Source organism: Sus scrofa, chromosome 2, assembly GCF_000003025.6.
Source record: "Sus scrofa isolate TJ Tabasco breed Duroc chromosome 2, Sscrofa11.1, whole genome shotgun sequence".
In the NCBI taxonomy this organism is placed as follows: Eukaryota; Metazoa; Chordata; class Mammalia; order Artiodactyla; family Suidae; genus Sus; species Sus scrofa.
In genome coordinates this window covers 146,165,560-146,187,660 of record NC_010444.4, presented here as the reverse complement: position 1 = coordinate 146,187,660, position 22,101 = coordinate 146,165,560, and positions in this window count along the sequence as shown.

Here is a 22,101-nt window from a genome sequence, read left to right as displayed (position 1 = left end):
TGAATGAAGACGGTTGCCTGCAGAACAATAGGGAGTGGCGGGGACTGCGGTAAGCTGGGGCTGCATGCTGCCGATGAAGATGGCAAACATTTCTGCTTTTTAGGAAAAAGAATTCTATGTGTTATAAAATGAAAGATTTTTTTCAGCAGTTTTGAGTAATAAAATTGGAGTTTAGGATCCCGAGGCAGAGGGCTCATGACAAGAACCCCAAGTTTCCAGTTGGGGGCCCTTAAGACCTACTCCCTGGGAATACTTATCTTTAAACTGACCTTTAAAGGAGCTCTCTCCTGACTGTATCACATTTATATGTTCTCTTCTAGATGACAGGCATCAAAGAGGGTAAATAAATGTATCGAGATAATAAACACAAACTGAAACTTGTATATTGGTCCTAAAAATAGCTAATTAAAAACTACCAAGCCTCTCAAGAAAATTGGCTAAGACAAAAAAGGTAGTAAAACAAACCTACAGGTAAACCATATATTTGAGCTATCAGACACAGGCTGTAAAATAACTGATCAATATGTGCAAGAATATAGGTAACAAGATGGAGAATTTCACCAGAGAACTGTGCTTTAAAAAAACAAAGATATTCTAAAACTGAAAAAAAATGTTATAAACGACATTATTAAACCAGAAAGTAGGTCAGGCAAAAAATTAGACACTCACAGAAAGTGTGTATACACACACACACACACACACACACACACACAAACTTTAAGTTCTTAAAGCATATATGTAAACCCCCCAACAGATGTATAACTGGAGTCTCAAAGAGAAAAGAGAATGAGATATAAGAATGACTTGAAGTCAAATGGCTGAGAATTTTCTAAATTTACTCTTAAAAAAAAATACACATAGCCTTAAGAAGCTCAGCAAATTCTAGGCAGCAAATTCTCCTGACACGTAATGACCCTTTACTTTTGGAAACTCATATTCAACTGGCTCCTTCCTTCCTTCCTTTCTTCTTTTCCTCTTTCCCTCACTTCCTACTTTCCTTCTTTCCTCTTTTATTTATTTTTTTCCAGCTTTCCATCCTGCCTTTATCTGTTCTGTTCAAGGTGACTCCTTTTGAACCAAAGCTTTTCTCCTAGAAACTTATAAGAAAACACCAACTTTTTTACTTTACTATCTTTTGATATTTCATCCTGAATGTTCAGTCTTCTTGAATTTTTTAATGACTCTAACAACTTTCATTACTCTCCAAAGACACATGTTGTCTTCACTATCAAGATTATCCTAGCAACCTCCTACTCACCTTTAATACCCAGATCACAATTCTATTCTTGAGACAAGACTTTTCTGAATGCCCTTAGCAGTAAGGATTATACGTACAACTTCCATTTCACTTATCAGGTAGTTCTGAAATTGCATGGCAGTATTTCCCTTCCCTGACATCTTTTGATCACCTCATTGGTAAGGACTGCATCATATTAATTAGTATAGACCCAGTATGTGCCACAATGCCCAGCACACATTATTTGCTCAACACAAGTTGGCTGAGGCAAATGGAAAGGAGAAAGAACAGTGGATTCTGAACTAACTCTGGGAAGCAAACATTCTTATTTCTCTAAATCATTCTGACATTTCTCTCTCTCCCTTCATCTCCCTTCCCTCCCTTAAGAAATGCTTTATGCATTTTCTGGGATGTAAATTTATGAAAGAATGCAAAATGATAGTGAATTTTTTTCCTATCATATCTTTAGACCATTTAAAAAGTAATTATATGAACTCACAGTGTTATTAGTTATGTTCATTGAATTGGCATTTCCATTATAAATCCATTTTTAATTACATTGGACACTTTTCATCAATATTTCTTCTGAGAGCAGCAGAATGTATAATGGCATTTGCAGAGACACATAAACCAGGCTAAATGAAAAGTCTACACCTATACAGTTATGCCAGCCATGACTGGAGATTTAATAAGGCCCCTGAAGAACCTCACCCACTGAAACGTGGTCTACACTAGCAAACAACAAAGCGGAAATCAAGAGCACATTGCCTTGGTTGTACAGGTTGTTTGTATCATTCGAGACTCCTTCAGTTACCAGTGTCAGAACCCTAAGTCAAATGGCTTTAGGGGAACAAAGGGAATTTTCTGGCTCATGGACATGAAGAGGCAAGGGGAGAGTGTTGCTATATCTAGGAGCTTAAATAAAGTATGCCTTGACTTTTAGTAATACTTTTGCATAAAGAAACAGATAATAAATATTTCAGGCATTGAGAGCCTCATCTGGTCTCTCTTGCACATATTTTTTTTGGCTCTATTTGTTTTTAACAACACTTTAAATAAGTAAATAAATAAAAGTGCAAAAACAATTTTTAACTGATAAGTCATCCAAATACAGACTGAGATGTGTTTCGGCTGGGATGAATCTGGTTCATATGCTATAGTCTGCCGATCCCTAACAACGCATAGTCCATATTCAAAATTTTGTTCATTCTCACAGTAAAATCCTTCATGACCTTTGTTTTTCCACGTATAGAACCCAATTCAGGATAATTAATGGTGTTTAGTTGGCAAATATAATTCAGGATAATGTATCACATGCATTTAGTTCTCATGTTTCTTTTAAGATAAACAGTTCTAAAGGTCTCCATTTTTTACCTTCATATTTTTAAAACATTCGTGTCAGTTACCTTGTTGAATATCTCTCACTTTGAATTTGTCTAATGTTTATTCATTTTTAAAGTTATACATTTTTATATGAATGCCAATGGAGGAACATTCTCAGTGTGTTATGACAGAAGGTACTTGATGTCAATTTGTCTCAATATTAGTAATATGAAATATTAGCTTTGATCACTTGATGAAGGTGCTATCTGCCAGGTTTCTTCACTGTAAGGTTGCTATCTTTTCCCTTTGTAACCAAAAAAATGTAATTTGTGGGAGGTATTCTGCATTGATGATTTTTCAACTTTCACATGTATTAGTTGTAATCCCATTATAAGAAAATCTTTCCTTATTTATTTGTTTATTATAATATAAAATCAGATAATCTTAATTAATGGGTTATAATTCATTGCTATCATTATTTATTTTCATATTTAAAGTATTCAAGATTTGATCACTGACTATCCATTCAAGCTGATCCCTGTGTCCTTCTGACATATGTCTTCCTTACTTTATTGATAAACTAAGACATCCCTGGCTCTCCTTCTTCTTCTTTTTTTTTTTTTTGTCTTTTGTCATTTTTAGGGCCACATCTGCAGCATATGGAGGTTACCAGGCTAGGGGTCTAATCAGAGCTGTAGCCACCAGCCTACACCACAGCCATAGGATCCAACCTGCAACCTCATGGTTCCCAGTCAGATTCATTTCCACTGCACCAAGACGGGGACTCCATCCCTGGCTCTTCTTACCCTACTCTTGGAATCTGCCATTTTTGCAAGAAAACCGGCTCTTTTTAGTACAGAGTAGTATACAACATACATAATAAGAACACCTCTGTGGTGTCGTAAAAGCCGTATGGGAAGAGTCATCTTCCACCCTTCCATCATTGCGGGTATCAAAACAGAAGCCTGATGAGGAGTCTGAACTCCTATCCCTGAACCAGCAATTCTGAAACATGGCCCCACTTGCACTGTCAAAAAGGCTGAATGAGGAACTTGGACTTCCAACCCTACCTGTTATCAACCAGCTGAGGCTCTACTTTGCCCATGTGGAGTGTCAGAAAAAGCTGCTAAAGCAGAAGATTTAAATTAGATCTATAATCTCATAGCATAATACTCAAAGTGTCCAAGGTTCAATAAAAATATCATATACATTACAAAGAACTAGAAAAATCCCAAGGGCAATAAAACATGCCAACACTAAGATGACAAAGTTCTTAAAATTAAGTGACATGGAATCTAAGCAACTGACCAAAAAAATGCCCCCAAGAGCAATTATGAACATGCTTCAAAGTGATGGAAAAATAGAAAATATCAAGAAAGATACAGAAAACAATATAAAGAATGAAATTACAATTTCAGGACTTAAAAAAAATAACCAAAATAAAAAACTTAAGCTGAGCTCAACATCAGAAGACAGAGAGAATGAGGGAATTATCAATGAATTTAAGACGAAACAATAGAAACTATCCAGTGAAAACAACTGAGAGATAACAGGCTGAAAACTGGTGAAAAGTGCCTCAGAGACCTGTAGAACTTTAACAAAAGATCTAACATTTGTGTCACTGGAGGCCCCAGAGAGAGGGAGAAAGAGAGTGGAGCTGAAAAATACTCAAAGAAATAATGGCTGAAAATTCCCAAACTTGGCAAATTACATACAGAAATAAAAAGGTGAGCAAACTCACAGTGGATACTTAATAAGATATCATTTGATGAGTAAGCATCTACTCATGTTCAAAAGACTTTAGTAGGAATTCCCATCATGGTTCAAGGGAAACAAATCTGACTACTATCCATGAGAATGCAAGTTCAACCTCTGGCCTCACTCTGTGGGTTAGGGATCCAGTGTTGCTATGAGCTGTGGTGTAGGTCACAGACACAGCTCAGATTCTGTGTTGCTGTGGCTGTGGCGTAGGCCAGTGGCTACAGCTCTGATTCTACCCCTAGCCTGGGACCTCCACATGCTGCGGGTATGTCCCTAAAAAGACAAAAAAAAAAAAAAAAAAAAAAAGACGTTAATAAAATCTGAGGACATCTATTAGTAACCATCTAATTAGGGGGCCTGTGTTAGGTTAGTAGGTCCACTGGCTGCCTTTAGATCAGATGTCAACGGTCTCTGGCCAGAAGAGAGGGGGTCTCATGGTTCAAAGTGTGTAGATTTATGTGTAAGGGATCCCTAGAGCTTTGTTGGCCAGGGACCACATGCTGTAAAATCTCCCAGAGCACCATGTCTGTTTCACATGTTTAACCGTCAATTATCGTAAATTAAAAATCAGAGTTTTCTGGTAGCCACTGTCCTGAAGCTGAACGAAGTTTCACAGGTCACTTATAATATGCTTTCTGACTGAGAAGCCCTGGACGACACTGCTTGACTCTTAGATGACTCTCCCTGTAGTTTTAATTAACAGATTGCTACCCCGTGTGACGGCCTCACACTACCTAAAGGACAGATGTCCAAGGAGGCAGGATCAAGGATGCACACAAGCTCTTTATGGGAAAACGGTGAGAAGGAGGGCAAAGAATGAAGGCAGAAATTACAAAATAAGTACTGTCTATAGTGCTTGTTAAGGGCAGTGGTCACCTCTTAGTTTCAACATTTTTCACTCTCTGTGTATACTCTTGTACCATTTCCCAGATAGGTGGTTATCGATGTGGGAAGAATAACTGAGATATTATTAGTGGCCTTCAGTTCCAGTGCTCATGGCAACAGGGAGGCACTGCATTACTAATGTGTGAGAAGAGACTGGGAAGGAGGCTTTGTTGGAGATCGAGGCTGTCCTCTAGGGTATCCTTCCATCTCCCTGGCACCTGCTGGCTTCACCTAGGACATGGAGGAAATCCACAGGATACTTCCCATAGGGCCATTACTCTCAGAGACTCAACAGGCATTATTATTACGGAGGAAAATTACTCTCCTTGAGGGAACTATTTTTGCCCATTCATTGAGCGTGACTAAGAGAAAAGTTATAGAAGGAATACTAGGAGCAAAGCTGAAGCTGCTCAATTCTCCTTGGCCATTAGATAGATACCTGCCTTTTGGGGACTAAATAATCTGCTGAGAGATGGAAAGTGCATTACTCGCTGAAGGGAGAATATGCCTTTCAGGTATAGCCCTCAGGTTGTTCCATCATAAAAACATAATGCAGCACTCTGTAAAAAGGGGTTGCTAACAACTAATACGAAAAAATTAACACTTATTATATATGAGATACATGTCAAGAGCTAAAGACCCACATCAGAAATTGTAAGAACTTCACATTCATGACCTTGACCATTATTATACAACCCAGTGAAGCAGTTAATACTATCTCTCCCATTTTACATGAAAGTACACTAGGCCATACAGTTATAAGATGTGGAGCTGGGATCTGAATTGGGTTCCATCATCCAAATTCTTAAACAGAACTCATGATCAAGAAAAGTTTATAAAGTCATCATTCAGGGCCAGCTCAAAATGACTTTGAATACCAAATAAGGAAGGATTCTGCATTTTAGTCTCTGAACACTTGGGAATCACTGAAGCTTCTGAACAAAGATGTGACATCAAACTAGAGGGATTAATGATGATAGAGAGGGATTAATGTGAGTGCAGTGTACAGGACAGACTGAAGGGAGAAAGAGACGGTCAAAAAATGATTAAATCTACCATTTATTGAGCACTTTTAAATGCCACCTATTCTAATGAAATATATGAGGCCTGATATACATGAAAAGATATTCAACATCATGAATTATTAGAGAAATGCAAATCAAAATTAAAATGAGGTACCACCCTACACCAATCAGAATGACCATCATTTAAAAGTCTACCAATAATAAATGCTGGAGAGGGTATAGAGAAAAGGGAACCCTCCTACACTGTTGGAGGGAATACAAGCTGGTACAGCCACTATAGAAAACAGAATGGCTATTCCTAACAAAACTAAACATAAAACTACCATATGATCTGCAGTCTCACTTTGGGGCATGTATCAGGACAAAGCTATAATTCAAAAAGATATATGTACCCTCTTGTTCATTGCAGCATTACTTACAATAGCCAAGATATGGCACCCACCAAAATGTCTACTGACAGGTGAATGGATAAAGGAGATGCAGTTCATATATACAATGGAGTATTATTTAGCATAAAAAGAATGAAATAATTCCATTTGCAGCAACATGTATGGACTTAGAGATTATCATACTAAGTGAAGTAAATCAGAAAGAGAAAAACAAATACCATATGCTATCACATATGTGGAATCTAAAATGCGGCACGAATGAACTTATCTACAAAACAGAGACAGACTCACAGACATAGAGAACAGACTTGGAGTTGCCAGGATGGGGCGGGATCTATTCAGTTTGAGATTAGTAGATGCAAACTATTATACACCAACAAGGTCCTACTACATAGAGTAAGAGACTATATTCATTGCCCTGTAATAAGCCATAATGGAAAACAATATCAAAAAGAATGAAATGAATCATAATGTGTTATTTCCACTATGCAGTAAAGCAATTCAGTAATTATATAATATACTATAAGCAAGTACATATGTAAGTATGTACAAAGCAAGTATATATGTATTATATAAATCATATTATATATTAATACATAAAATACATATGTATTATATTGTATATAATAAGCAAATTAATTCAATTATATATATATAACTGAATCAGTTATAAGTGATATAACTAAGTTAGTGATAGTGATATAATTGATTCAGATATATATACATATAACTGATTCATATATATATAAAACTGAATCACTTAGCTGCATACTAGAAATGAACTCATATAAGTCAACTAAACTAATAAAATAAATTTTTAAAAATACAATTAACAAATAAAGATATAAGGCCTTACATACAGCAAACGTAGTGGGACAGGCTAAATGGACAAGTATAAGAATACAGCCTAAGTAAAATCAGCAGAATTAGCAAATGATTAGAAATAAGACTCAACATTTGACATTCAGTAAGATTTCGAACAGATTTAAAACTGCCCTTTTCTCTTACCTGTAACATGAAAAAAAGGATGATTTCTGCAAAACTCAAAGGCCCTGATGAAATAGGACACCAAACTGTGAAATAATCAGCCCTATTTCCTGATAAAAGCCATCATGCAATGCAACTAGTGTTGTGGCTCAGCCTTGGCCAGGCTCAATCTGCTACAGTCACAACATGGGATTACAGCCTGTCTTTCACTGATCAGTAAACAGCATTTATTGAGAGCTCACAATGTGTATAACCCTAAATCTGCTGTATGCCTCTATCTATTCTAATAAAATACTCAGAAAGTGGTATATCTTTATTGTGAAATAGATATATGTACATTCAATAATTTATATAGCACCATGAGAATATCTTTATAAAACTTCAGAGCTCACCTCAAAATTCCCTCAAAGAGATTCTTTTTTCTTGGATCTGCACATGAATTTCACAGCACTGGGGCTTTGAACAAAAATGTTCAAAATTCGAAAACTTCATGAATAACTTTGATGTAAAAGATTTTTGAAGCCCACTGAGCTGAACATATTAGAAGATTTCATTTACTATTTTCATTTTAGGGTCGATCCTAATTTACAGGAAATTCTGGCATAATGTCAGTCTCTAGAAACTGAACTAAGTTCTCTGAAGGTTTTTGTTGCCCATCAGATCCCCAGTACCAGCTCTTTGTAGCTCACCTTCTCCTGCCACACAACTTCTCCCCAGGATTGAAAGTGTAGGAAGCAAGATGCATGTCAAGTGGGAATTCAAATGTGGACTAAGTCCTAAAAGAAGGGGTGTCTTGGAGTTCCCATCACGGTGCAGTGGAAATGAATCCAACTAGGAACTATGAGGTTGCGGGTTCGATCCCTGGTCTCACTCAGTGGGTTAAGGATCTGGCGTTGGTGTGAGCTGTGGTGTAGGTTGCAGATGTGGCTCAGATCTGGCATTGCTGTGGCTGTGGTGTAGGCCAGCAGCAACAGCTCCCATCAGACCCCTAGCCTGGGAACCTCCATAGCCGCGGGTGTGACCCTGAAAAGACAAATAAAGAAGCGAAGATGTGTCTTGCATTAAGGATGAGAGGGTGACCAGATATGGGAGGAAGTGAGATACTGGGCTTAATTAGAAAGGAGAGTGATGGGAAATGGCACAATAAAAGTCTTCTATGTATTAACTATGAATTATTATTTATTAACTACTAACTATACCCCAGAGGTGAACACGTCGTGTTTTTATCTTACTTCCAGGGCCTTCATGACCTGTGTCTGTTGTTTGGAAGACATCAAAAAATCGGTTCTACAGTACAATGGCCTTTCTGAGGTGATACAAGCTAGTCAATTTAACATGGGCCAAAGATCAGTTGAGAAAATGCACAACATGTACAGGATACAAAAAACACTTAAAAATAGTTCTGACACTCCATGAAATTTAAATGTTCTACATGTCACTCATCGCCTTGCAGCCATGCCAGGTACTGGACATTCAGACTCAAATAAAAAAAGTCATTTCTTCCAAGGTGTCCATGCTTCCGTGCATGGATAGTAGGGAGTGCAACGAACATCTTTAACTTAGTTTTATGAAGGGGTACATGCTAGAAGGGCACAGAAGGGGAATGATATCACATTCTGGAGATCAGGAATGCTTCCTTGAAGAGATACCTGTCCATCAGACTTCTACCAAAGCAATCAGAGTCTGGGACAGTCACGCAAGTCAGAAAGAGCTTCCCAGTCTTTGTAACGATTGATATTCTGGAACAAAATAAACCCAGACACGTGAAGGCTTTCTAAACTCTAAAAATGACTCTCATTTTGATGAGAACCTTCAAAAGAACTCAAGCCTCCTTTTAAAAATAACTGTGTTACACAAACAGAAGGGATCTCCTTACCACCCAATGTCAAGGAGACACATTCCTACCCTAGTCGCTCCTATTAACTTTCTCCATTTAATTTTCTTGTAGCACGTACCACCTTCTGTAGCTCCTTTACTTATTTCCTGTCTATTTTTAACTATTTATTGTTAGCTTTACTTATTTACTGTCTTACTTACTTACTGCCCACTAGAATACAAGTACAAAAAAATCAAGGATCCCATATCTTGTTTCTCTCTATCCCCAGTTTCTGGAACAGTCTCCGTCATAGAGAAACACTAAATAGACGCTTGTCAAATGAATGAATGGTTGCCTTCTTCAAGTGGAATAAAGGTTAAGAGCATCCCATGTACTTATGCCCTGGCATTTCTAGCAGCATATTAATGGACCACATTTCTTAATTTTAATGAATACTGAGTCATAAAACACCATTAAAATATCTATTCTGTCACATTAGAGCTTTATTATAGTGTGAGAATCTGATGAAATGGAATCACTGCCACTGTTTTAAATAGTTTTGTGATAGCAATCTACAAATCCTGTACGAGTATCATATGTCCCAACTGACAGGTTTTGTACATAGAGATGCATTTTATAGGCTTACCAATCTTATGCTACAACAGATAATACAGAGAAAAACAACTCAATTTATGGGATATTTGTTGAACCGTTATTATGTGTCAAACTTTGAGGTGAAAGAAGTAAATAATTATTCCATGAATGAAGGGCTTTTATAAAGCTTTTTATAAAGCAAATCTGCATCTTTTGGAAGGCCCAACAAAATGAAACAGCATTTCGATTTGTAGACCTGTCTCATGGTACATGAAGTGATTTGAACCTCAGTGAAATAATATTCAATTTTGAATTGCCCAGAGGTATCCCCATCTTCCTACTCATTATTTCAATGGTAATCATACTGATAAAACATAACAGATGATTAAAACACATCAAGGCTCAGAGCACATCAGACCCTGTGTATGGAAGTTTCCTTTATCCTCATTATTACTCCATCAGTAGGTAGGTACTCTCATTATTCCCATTTTTCTGTGAAAGATCGAGGCATAAAGAATTTTGTTCTGAAAAGCCATAGATCTATTGAGTCAGGATTTGTCAATACGCCACCATATAGCTAAAATTTCTGGTTACTAACACTCTATAAAACTAACATACTTGTTTTTTCATTTCTAATTTTATTGATTTGAGTCCTCTCTCTTTTTTTCTTGATAAGTCTGGTTAAGGGTTTATCAATTTTATGGATCTTTTCAAAGAACCAGCTTTTAGTTTCATTGATCTCTTCTATGGTTTTCTTCACTTCTATTCAATAAAATTAGAAATGAAAAAGGAGAAATAACAACAGACATTACAGAAATACAAACCATAAGAGACTACTATATGAAACTATATACAATAAAACGGAAAACCTAGAAGAAATGGAGAAATTCTTAGAAAAGTACAATCTTGCCAGATTAAATCAAGATGAAATAGAAAAGATGAACATACCAATCACAAGTACTGAAATTGAAACTGTGATTAAAAAACTTCCAACAAACAAAACTCCAGGACCGATGGCTTTATAGGCGAATTCTATCAAACATTTAGAGAAGAGCTAACACCTATCCTTCTGAAACTATTCCAAAAAATTGCAGAGGAAGGGACACTCCCAAACTCATTCTATGAGACCACCACCACCCTGATACCAAAACCAGGAAAAGATACCACACAAAAAAGAAAATTGCAGGCCAATAACACTGATGAACATAGATGCAAAAATCCTCAACAAAATACTAGCAAACAGAATCCAACAATACATTAAAAGGATTGTACATCATGGTCAAGTGGGATTTATCCCAGGGATGCAAGCCGCTTGCATCCCTGGGATATATCTGCAAATCCATCAGTGTGATACACCACATAAACAAATTGAAGAATAAAAACCATATGATCTTCTCAGTGGATGTGGGAAAAGCCTTTGACAAAATCCAACACCCATTTCTGATAAAAACCCATCAGAAAGTGGGCATAGAGGGAACCTACCTCAACATGATAAAGGCCGTCTATGACAAACCCAAGCTGAAAGAATTCCCACTGAGATCAGGAATAAGACAAGGATGCCCGCTCTTGCCACTACCCTTCAACATAGTTTTGGAAGTCCTAGCCACAGCAACCAGAGAAGTAAAAGAAATAAAAGGAATCCAAAATGGAAAGGAAGAAGTAAAACTACCACTGTTTGCAGATGACATGATACTATACCTAGAGAATCCTAAAGACTCTACCAGAAAACTCTTAGAGCTCATCCATGAATTTGGCAAAGTTGCAGGGTACAAAATTAATACACAGAAATAAATTGCATTTCTATATACTAACAATGAACGATCAGAAAGAGAAATTAGGGAAGCAATCCCGTTTACCACTGCATCCAAAAGAATAAAATACCTAGGAGTAAACCTACCTAAAGAGACAAAAGACCTGTACTTTGGAGTTCCCATGTGGCTCAGTGGTTAACAAATCTGACTAGGAACCATGAGGTTGCAGGTTCAATCCTAAGCCTTGCTCAGTGGGTTAAGGATCTGGCATTGCTGTGAGCTGTGGTGTAGGTTGCAGATGCAGCTCGGATCCCATGTTGCTGTGGCTCTAGAGTAGGCCAGTGGCTGCAGCTCTGATTTGACCCCTAGCCTAGGAACCTCCATATGCCACGGGAGTAGCCCAAGAAATGGCAAAAAGACAAAAAAAAAAGAGGGAAAAGACCTGTACTCTGAAAATTATAAGCCACTGATGAAAGAAATCAAAGATGACACAAACAGATGGAAAGACATACCATGCTCTTGCATTGGAAGAGTCACTATTATCAAAATGACCATACTACCCAAGGAAATCTACAGATCCAGTGCAACCCCTATCAAATTAACAAGGACATTTTTCACAGAACTCGAAGAAAATATTTTAAAGTTTGTTTGGAAGCACAAAAGACCCAGAATAGCCAAAGACATCCTGAAAAAGAAAAATGGAGCTGGAGGAATCAGGCTTCCAGACTTCAGACTATACTACAAAGCAACAATCATCAAAACGATATGGTACTGGCACAAAGACAGAAATATAGATCAGTGGAACAGGATAGAAAGCCCAGAATTCAACCCATGCACCTACAGCCAACTAATCTATGACAAAGGAGGCAAGGATATACAATGGAGAAAAGACAGCCTGTTCAATAGGTGATGCTGGGAAAACTGGACAGCCACATGGAAAAGAATGAAATTAGAACACTTTCTAACACCATACACACAAATAAACTCCAAATGGATTAAAGACCTATACATAAGACCAGACACTATAAAAATCTTAGAGGAAAACATAGGCCAAACCTCTCTGACATAAACGACAGCAACATCTTCTCAGATCCACCTATAAGAGTATTGACAATAAAAAGAAAAATAAACAAATGGGACCTAATCAAACTTAAAAGTTTCTGCACAGCAAAGGAAACCCTAAACAAAGCGAAAAGACAACACACAGAATGGGAGAAAATCTTTGCAAGTGAATCAACTGACAAGGGATTCATCTCCAAAATTTATAAACACCTTCTGCAGCTCCATACCAAAAAAAACCAAACAACCCCATCCAAAAATGGGCAGAGGATCTAAACAGACAATTCTCCAAAGTAGACATATAGATGGACAAAAAACACATGAAAAGATGTTCACCATCACTCATTATTAGAGACATGCAAATCAAAACCACTCTGAGGTACCACCTTACACCAGCCAGAATGGCCAGCATCCAAAAGTCTACAAACAAGAAGTGCTGGAGAGGGTGTAGAGGAAAAGGAACCCTATTACACTGTTGGTGAGATTGTAAATTGGTGCAACCACTGTGGAAAACACTATGGAGATTCCTCAGAAAACTAAAAATAGAACTACCATTTGACCCAGCAATCCCACTCCTGGGCATCTATCCAGAGAAAACCATGATGGGCAAAGACACATGTACTCCGATGTTCATTGTAGCACTATCTGCAATAGCCAAGACAAGGAAACAACCTAGATGTCCATTTATAGAGGAGTGGATCAAGAAGATGTGATATATATACACAATGGAATATTACTCAGCCATTAAAAGGAATGAAACACTGGCATTTTTAGCACCATGGACGGACCTAGAAATTATCATGCTAAGGAAGTCAGCCATACAATGAGACACCAACATCAAATGCTTTCACTCTCGTGGAATCTGAAAAAAGGATAGACTGAACTTCTTTGCAGAACAGATGCTGACTCACAGACATTGAAAAACTTATGGTTTCCAAAGGAGACAGTTCGGGGGGTGGGAGGATACGCTGGGGTTGTGGGATGGAAATCCTATAAAACTGGATTGTGATTGATGATCACTGTACAACTATAAATGTAATAAATTCCTTGAGTAATAAAAGAAAAAACTAACATACTTGCATTTTTTTTCTTTTCTTTTCATTTTGCTTTCTCCTTTTTCGGGCCACACCAGGCATATGGAGATTCCCGGGTTAGGGGTCAAATTTGAGTTGTAGCTTCTGGCCTACACCACAGCCACAGCAATGCAGGATCTGAGCCAGGTCTGCAACTTACATCACAGCTCACAGCAATGCCAGATCCTTAACCCATTGAGCCAGGCCAGGAATCAAACCTAGTTCCGCATGGACACTAGTCAGATTTGCTTCCACTGAGCCATGACAGGAATTCTGCATTTTTCTTCTCAAATGAAAAATCTATTCATCTAGCTCTTAACGAGCTGGTTTATAATTCATATTAATTTTGGTTATTAAGAGCAGCTTGTCTGTTTATCTACATTGTTATAGGCTTAAATGTATAAAGAATCAATGCTAATTTCTTTGCCATTGAGCTAGAATCACACTTTCATTTTCAAGGGTCCTGTGGGGAACCCTGAAGACAGAGTGAATGTGAAAATGACAGACACCAGAGGGCCCTGATTGTGCCTCAAAGCAATTAAAGATCAAAGTCCTATTCACAACTCTTCTTTTGATGACTTTTCCTTACCAGCAGTTGCTGTCATACTCTTATTATATCATGAGAGAGTTAATTTCAGAAACTGTAATATGTTTTCTTCTAGCTGTTAAAGCATCCTCAGAGAAAATATTTTGCTAACCCACTTAATAGTTTCTCTCATTTGTCCTCCTGCTAGGCTCCAGTGACACTTCATACAAATAATGATATGAATGACATTGAGATCAATAATCCCCGAATGATCTGGCTTTGAGCTCAAACCTATGTATTAAAGAGGCCATTTGTGTGTAGTGAAAAACTCAAAACCATTAGCCCTACACAGACCTTGGTTCAATGGTGGCCCTACCTCTTACCATCTGTATGTTCTACGGCACATTTTTTTCTCCTTGGCCCTCAGTTTCTTCTATTAAAAAAAAAATACATAAATAAATTTAAAGCTACTTCTCAAAAGGTTTTTTTTTTAATTTTTAATTAAAGAGCATGCAAGCAGGTGTTCCTATTATGGCTCAGGGGGTTAAGAATCTTCCTGTTATCCATGAGGATGTGGGTTCGATCCCTGGGCTTGCTCAGTGGGTTAAGGATCTGGCATTGCTGCAAGTTACAGTGTAGGTCTCAGATGTGACTTGGATTCTAAGTTGCCATGGCTGTGGTGTAGACCAGAAATTGCAGCTCCCCCTAGCCTGGCAACTTCCATATATCTCTGGTGTGGCCCTAAAAAAAAAAAAAAAAAAAAGAATAAAGTTCATGTAAGCACGGTGTTGGCCAGTGTTGGCCATGAAACACATGCTTAGTAAGTAGTAATACACTTTGATGACATAGCCAAAAACAATCTCGGCACGAATCCTTAGTGTAAAATTTCCATCACCCTGACCCTGGAGCTCGTTCACATGAAGTATTTAAGGTAGGAGGAAAGAACGGTGAGGATCCAATGAAGGTAGCTCTTTTTCTGGAAAACTCCAATTCCTCCTTTATCTACTATAGTGGCTCTAGCAATAAGATTTAGTCTCTTTGCTCCTATATCCTGTGGTCTAGGCACAGATCCGACTCAAGCAAGACCAAAGAAAGCTCCCTCGCTTGGGCTTTGAGCTACTCAGTAATTAACACATCCATTCTTGGCACTGAGGAGCGAGGAAACTCATATGTACCCAATACTGATGAGGGGTGGTTGGCCAAATCTGAGATCTATGAACTGCAGCCAGCAGCTCCTTGACTAGTGAGTGATTAACAGGGGACAGTGCCAAATTTGAGCATCAAGATTCTTAGAATTTCCAATGTTTTCCCATGGGTATAGTTTATTCATACCATCAAGAAAGAATTTGTATATTGTTTCCTTAGAGGATGAGAACTTGACACATTTTTTTTTCCTATGGAACTAGAAGATAAACTATTCGGTTGTATGCATTTCTTTATTTACAAAAAGAACTTCAAACACATCTTAATTAGAGTTTATTTGGAAAAGAGGAAAATTAAAAAAATCTCCTTTTGGGCTTAGTGCACCAGAAAGCAAACTGGGAGAAAAAATAATACAACATTTTAAATTGGCTTTTCTTAAATGTTTCAAATAATTCAATTCAAAAAATTCATGTTCATTTCTTTTAATCCCTACTTCTCTTTCAAAAAAATATTAGACCACAGTGCTATCTCCACTAAAGCAGGAAGCATTATCTCGTTCTGCAGCCTCTACTGGTTTTAGCAGAGCTGATGAATTAGAAAGAGGTCAGAGACTGGGCCATATTTACACAGGTAAAAGTGAGAATATCTTTAGGTTCTCCAACAGTGGGGCCACAAAGTCTCCACCTCCACTTCCAGATTCAAATTGCTGCAAGGAAATGTGATCGAAATCCAAAGGCATGGGTAACTGGCAGGGAGACTAGATGACTGTGATGTGGTCAAGGGGATAGGGTCTTGCTTGCAAATCAGCAGTTTTGAGTAGTGGTGATTCTTTCTCTTCAAAGTGAGGTTAATCTTGTTAGCTGCTTACTCTCCATTGGCTTCCTTTTATGGGCAAAATAACTCATTTAAAAATGTATGGCTTATCTATTTTTAGTCCAAGCAATCATCTAGCATACAAATGTGCTGCCATAAAATATATACACACAACCATACCCAAATCCCCTTGAATTAATACAAACTGTGGAGAACATACAATCCATAGCTGCTAATCGTTCCAAGTTTCACTAATTCACTGGTTATGGAAGACTTCCTGAAAGTCTTTGTCTCATTTAAGCTGGCCCCATCCTTCTCTGCATTCTCAAAGCAATTTCATTTGGAATTTCAATGTTTGGATAATTATTGAAAACATGACGATGCACAAGCTTAACCTTACTCACCCTAAGTTGACGCCTGCCTGTCCGAATGCCTCACTGTCTCATGCCGTGCAGAACTTCAGACATTCTACTGAAGCCACCAAAACACTAAATTCCAGAAAAACACTTCATTTTATAGATTCGTCTATTATACAACTGAGTCAATCTTTGCATCAAATGAAGTTGTATTTTCTTTGTATTTCTTTGCATTTTAATAAACTGTTTAATATATACCAGAAGTTTATGCTCTGTTGGTTGAATGGATGAAAAAAAATGTTAGCCTTGGGAATTTTGAATAACTTGGATACATGATACAGAGATTTCTTAAAATTAAGCTACAGGCACTTTAAATTATCAATTTAATATGCAGATATAGCCATTTAGTAAGTTAAGTACAAGACAAAAATGATCAATAAAATCCTACTAGAACATTTCATGACCTCTTAACTCCTGCCCCCAGGACCTTTGCACCTACTCTGCCTCTGTCTTACAGGAGTTTTCCCCTCTCTGTCATCTCTGATCCAACTCAAACACCACCTCCTTCACAACAACTTCCCTGCTTGGTCTAGCTTTTGTTGTGCCTTTCCTTTGAAGGAGTCTGTTCTCATAAAAGCAGGAAGGGTCATCATAAACTTATGGATCATTTTAGTTCAATACATGCTAGGGTTTACCTACTTCTTTATTTTCCAGCCTAGGAAGTTGAAATAACTACATCAGAAAACAGAAGGAGTGGAAGCAAGAAAGGATGAGAGGAAGACAAACACAGGTAATATATAACCTTTCTTTTATTTTGTTCTTTTATACAGGCACCCTGCAGCTGTTTAATAAAACCATCCCCTTGCAGTGATAAATTACTTGCAAATTACCCCAAATTGCTTCTCGAAGTTTCTAGCTGCTGATGGCAGCAATGTTTTATGGAGTTTTAAACAAGGTGATTTGGCAAAGCAGCATCAGCTCACACTCATACAGCCCTGAAAGCACTGCTTTGGTAGCAGAGAGAGACTGAGAAATGAGGTAAACGTCCCAGATACGTAATTTGTCACTTTTCTGTATTTATGCTGCCTGAGTTTGCTGCAATACAAACATTTGATTGTCAAAGATATTAACTTTCATTACTGCTGAGGGGAATATTTGCCTGTATTGTTTTAGTCTAAAGAAAAAAAAATAATAAAACACTTCTATGAAGACGGCTTCTGACCACAGACTTCAGTAGGCTTTTGCTGTTTTGCTGGTTTGTTTCATATGGTGTAAAAATATTCCAGAGACAAAGGAGAGGTGAGAAGTAAGGCTTAAGTCTGTCTGTTTTTCAGTCTCTTAAACACACACAGAGCCTCTTTGTTTCCAGGGTGAACGCTTAATAGAAATTTAAATATTTGGTTATACTGAACCAAATGTGAACTGCAATCCTGTGACATTTTTGTGGAGATGCAGACACTGTATCAGTAAAATGTAAGAATTATTAGACTTAGTATCAGATAACACAGATACCTGCCTGGCCTCTTGTCATTTTGGCACTGTCCTTCCCATTTAGCAAAATACTCAGTTAGGTTTCAGGTGCAGGGATTGAGCTGCAACAGCTTGATTCAGACCACTGTGAAGACTCGTGCCCATGTCTTTAAAGGTACATTAACGAAACATTCCCAACATTTTCCTGGAAGCCCTACAAGAGTAAGTGATGGCTTTCATCAGAAACTGCCTGGCTCATATATGGAAGAGGGGTCTTTTCATGTTTGGGCATCCAGTGTGAAGACAGATGATTCTCTAAGGAAAGCTCCTGTCTAATACAGTACAGATCCCCAGGAAGCAGCTTTATAAAGTCGAGCAAAAACTCTGTGAAAAGGGCTGTTGTGACTGACAGAGCTCTGCAGAAATGCGGCAGAAACTCCCGATGTCCATAATTCACAGATGCAGAACCTAGTTTTCTTGGTTTCACTGACCCCTTGCACTTCATTTATTCACTCATTCTTTCATTCACTCATGTATGCATTTAATGAATAACTCACGGAGAGTGCCTACCATTCCATTCATTTTATCAGACACTCTAGCAATGCAGTAGGTATGTTAGATTGATTGACTGATCCAAGATGTTCTTTATGGATCTGAAGGGGTTACACTTCAACGGTGACGTGAAGCATGACCAGAGGGAGGAAGTTAGGATTGGTCCAGGCTGAGGCAAGAGCATGTGCATGGATTTGAGGACCTTAAAGAGGTCCTGGAGAGAAGAGTGTGACAACAAATTATACAGATAGAAAGGCACCATATAGAGCATGGAAAGTAGTCTTATATTTTTTTTTCCCCTAAGAGCTGAAGAAGAAACTGCTGCTTTTTTTTTTTAATTTTCCTTCCTTTTAGGGCCGCATCTGTGGCACATGGAAGTTCCCAGGCTAGAGGTCAAATCTGAGCTGAAGCTGCCAGCCCACACCGCAGCCACAACAACGAAGGATCCAAGCTCAGTCTGAGACCTACACTACAGCTCACAGCAATGCTGGATCCTTTACCCACTGAGTGAGTTCAGGGATCAAACCTGCATCCTCATGGATGCCAGTTTGGTTCATTTCCGCTGAACCACAATGGGAACTCCCCAAAAATCGGTGCTTTAATTTACAGCTTACTGAAGAGTAATGATTTTGAACATGTTTTCACAGGCTTAGTGATCATCTGTACATCTCTTTCTGCTAAGTGTATATTTGAGACTTTCTTGTTTTGATTATACATTTTTTTTGTCATTTTACTATTGATTTGTAAGAGTTCTTCATATATCCTGGATATGAGTCTACTTTGTAGCTTACCTATTCATTTTCTTTTTTTTTTTTTTAAGGTCACACCTGCAGCATAAGGAAGTTCCCAGGAGAGGGGTCAAATCAGAGTTACAGGTACAGCAATGCCAAATCTGAACCATGCCTGCAATGTATACCACAGCTCATGGCAACACTGCATCCTTAACCCACTAAGCAAGGCCAGGGATTGAACCCTCATACTCATAGATTCTGGTAAGGTTCTTACCCCCACTGAGCCACAATGGGAACACTGCATATTCATTTTCTTAATGGTGCCCTTTGATAAGTAGATATTTTTAATTTTAATAATACCTGATTTTCAAATTTTATATTGTATGGTTTATGATTGTTTTCTTGTAAAAGAAACCACACTGTCATGACACTTGTAACATACTGCTGCATTTGACTCGCTGGTATTTTGCTAAATAATTTTGGCTCCTTTTTTATGGCAATTATTAACCTAGTATTGTCTATTTTGGTTTTTGTAATGGTGTCAGAATCATGCTGAACTCAAACATCTTTCTAACAATTACTTTATTTCTACTGTTTCCATTTGGTACTTTTTAATAGTTTATCACTTTCTGAAATTCTCAATCCATTCACACATTTAGTCTGTATTTTCCATGATGCTTTTTCATATATATATATATCCTAACCACTTTAAAGTCCTCTTCTGTCTGCAATTCAAGTTATCTGATTCATTTTTGCATCTATTGACATTTTCCTTTCTTGACCATGTTTCACATTTTCTTGCTTCTTTATATGTCTTATGTTTTAAAAACTCTAATGCTTGATACTGTGTGTAAAAAAAAAATAGAAAGTGAGGTATGCAATATTACACCTGAATAAAAAGGCACGATTATTCTTTTGAGGTTGCTAATGTGACTGACCTGAGTCTGATTTTTATTGCAGCTCAACTAAGATTCAGTTCACCCTTGGTTTCAAATGTTTATTCGGGTAGAAGAAGCACTTTCCCTTCAGCAGGTCTTGGAACGTGGCGTGGTAATAATTCTCCAGAAAACTTCACACAGAACAGCCTATCTTCCATCTTTTTTGGGCTCCTACGGAGTTTTCTCTGCTCTCTCATCCCAACCCGCGATTTGGGAACCCCAAAAACCTATTTCCGAACTTCCCTGGTGGCTCAGTGGATTAAGGGTGCGGTGTTTTCGCTGTTATGGCTCAAGTCACTACTGTGTCACCAGCTTGACACCTGGCTCAGCAACTTTCACAAGGCGTGGGTTGGACCAAACAAAAACAAAAACAAAAATGACGTCCATATTCTTGTTCTGTCCTTAGCGCCGAGCAACCACTATCTTGCATAAGATGGAATAGAGTGCCTTAAAAGTTCATCTTTAAACCGCCTCAAAAGAAGAAGCTGAGAATTCAGGAGAGAGTATTTAGCGCGTCTAGGAAACTGAACAGAGGGTGTTTTCCAGTGTCTATGTCCTCCCATACTAGACAAATGGAAATGAAAAAGATATTGCACACTTCCAAAATAATGCCCAAAGATTTTTTAAAACGCTAAGTGCTTTGTGATCAGTGGGCATTCTGCATACATTTGTTTATTTCAGCTGAGTGCTAATGTAATTGGAATGGGGAGATAAAAAGTCAGCAGTTGTCAGACCTCATCAATTTACACTGTAGCCAATTTAGAGGGGGTGTGAACAGACAGTGCATCCAGCAATTGTAGCACAGGTGAATACACACAGCCTGCATTCTTTCCAGTATAAAGGCCTTCCTCATATTTTAAAATAAATATAAACAAAGTATCAAGAGCTCCCTGGAGGAAGATACTGAGCTTGGCCCATGAGCAATGTGTTGCACTACAGGCATTCTTCATTTTGATACTGAGACAGAGGTGAGTAGGTTAATTGAAACTTAGAACATGCTGAAGTGAACATCAATGAAGTTGGATAATATTCTAGCTTTAATAACTCTTGATCTTTTGCACTTAAGGACCACATAATTCACTGTTCTTATGTCAGTTCTTGAGAGATACATGAAACCAGCCTTGAAATGTCTAATAATAATATTATATCAAAAGTGTACCATTGTCATTTCTCCTTGAGGAGCCGTTATTACAATTTAAATTGTATAAGAATCATAAAGATACGGTGCTAAAAGGCAGACTCCTTGGTCTCTATTCCAATGGATTCTGTTTTGGAAAGTTACAGGTGAGACTCAGTATCTGAATGTAAAGATGGAGGCAGGCTCTACTTGAAGCAGTTCTTTTCTTTCCCATTTTTTATTTTTTTTATTATTTTTTTATTTTTCCACTGTACAGCTAGGGAACCCAGTTACACATACATGTATACATAAATTTGTTCTCCCACTGTTGTGCTGCGTTGTAAGTATCTAGACATAGCAGTACTTTGTAATAAATCCCCAGTTTATAAGTGTACCAAGTGCCAATGACTTATCAGGCCTTGATAAGGGCTTTCCCAGGTCCTCGTGACTCTAGGTACCACTTATATTACTGTCTCCTCATTGCTTAATTTTCAGTTACACTGTTACTCAGTTTCTATAAAAGTACATGTCCCTTTCTCCTTTAAAATAACATCA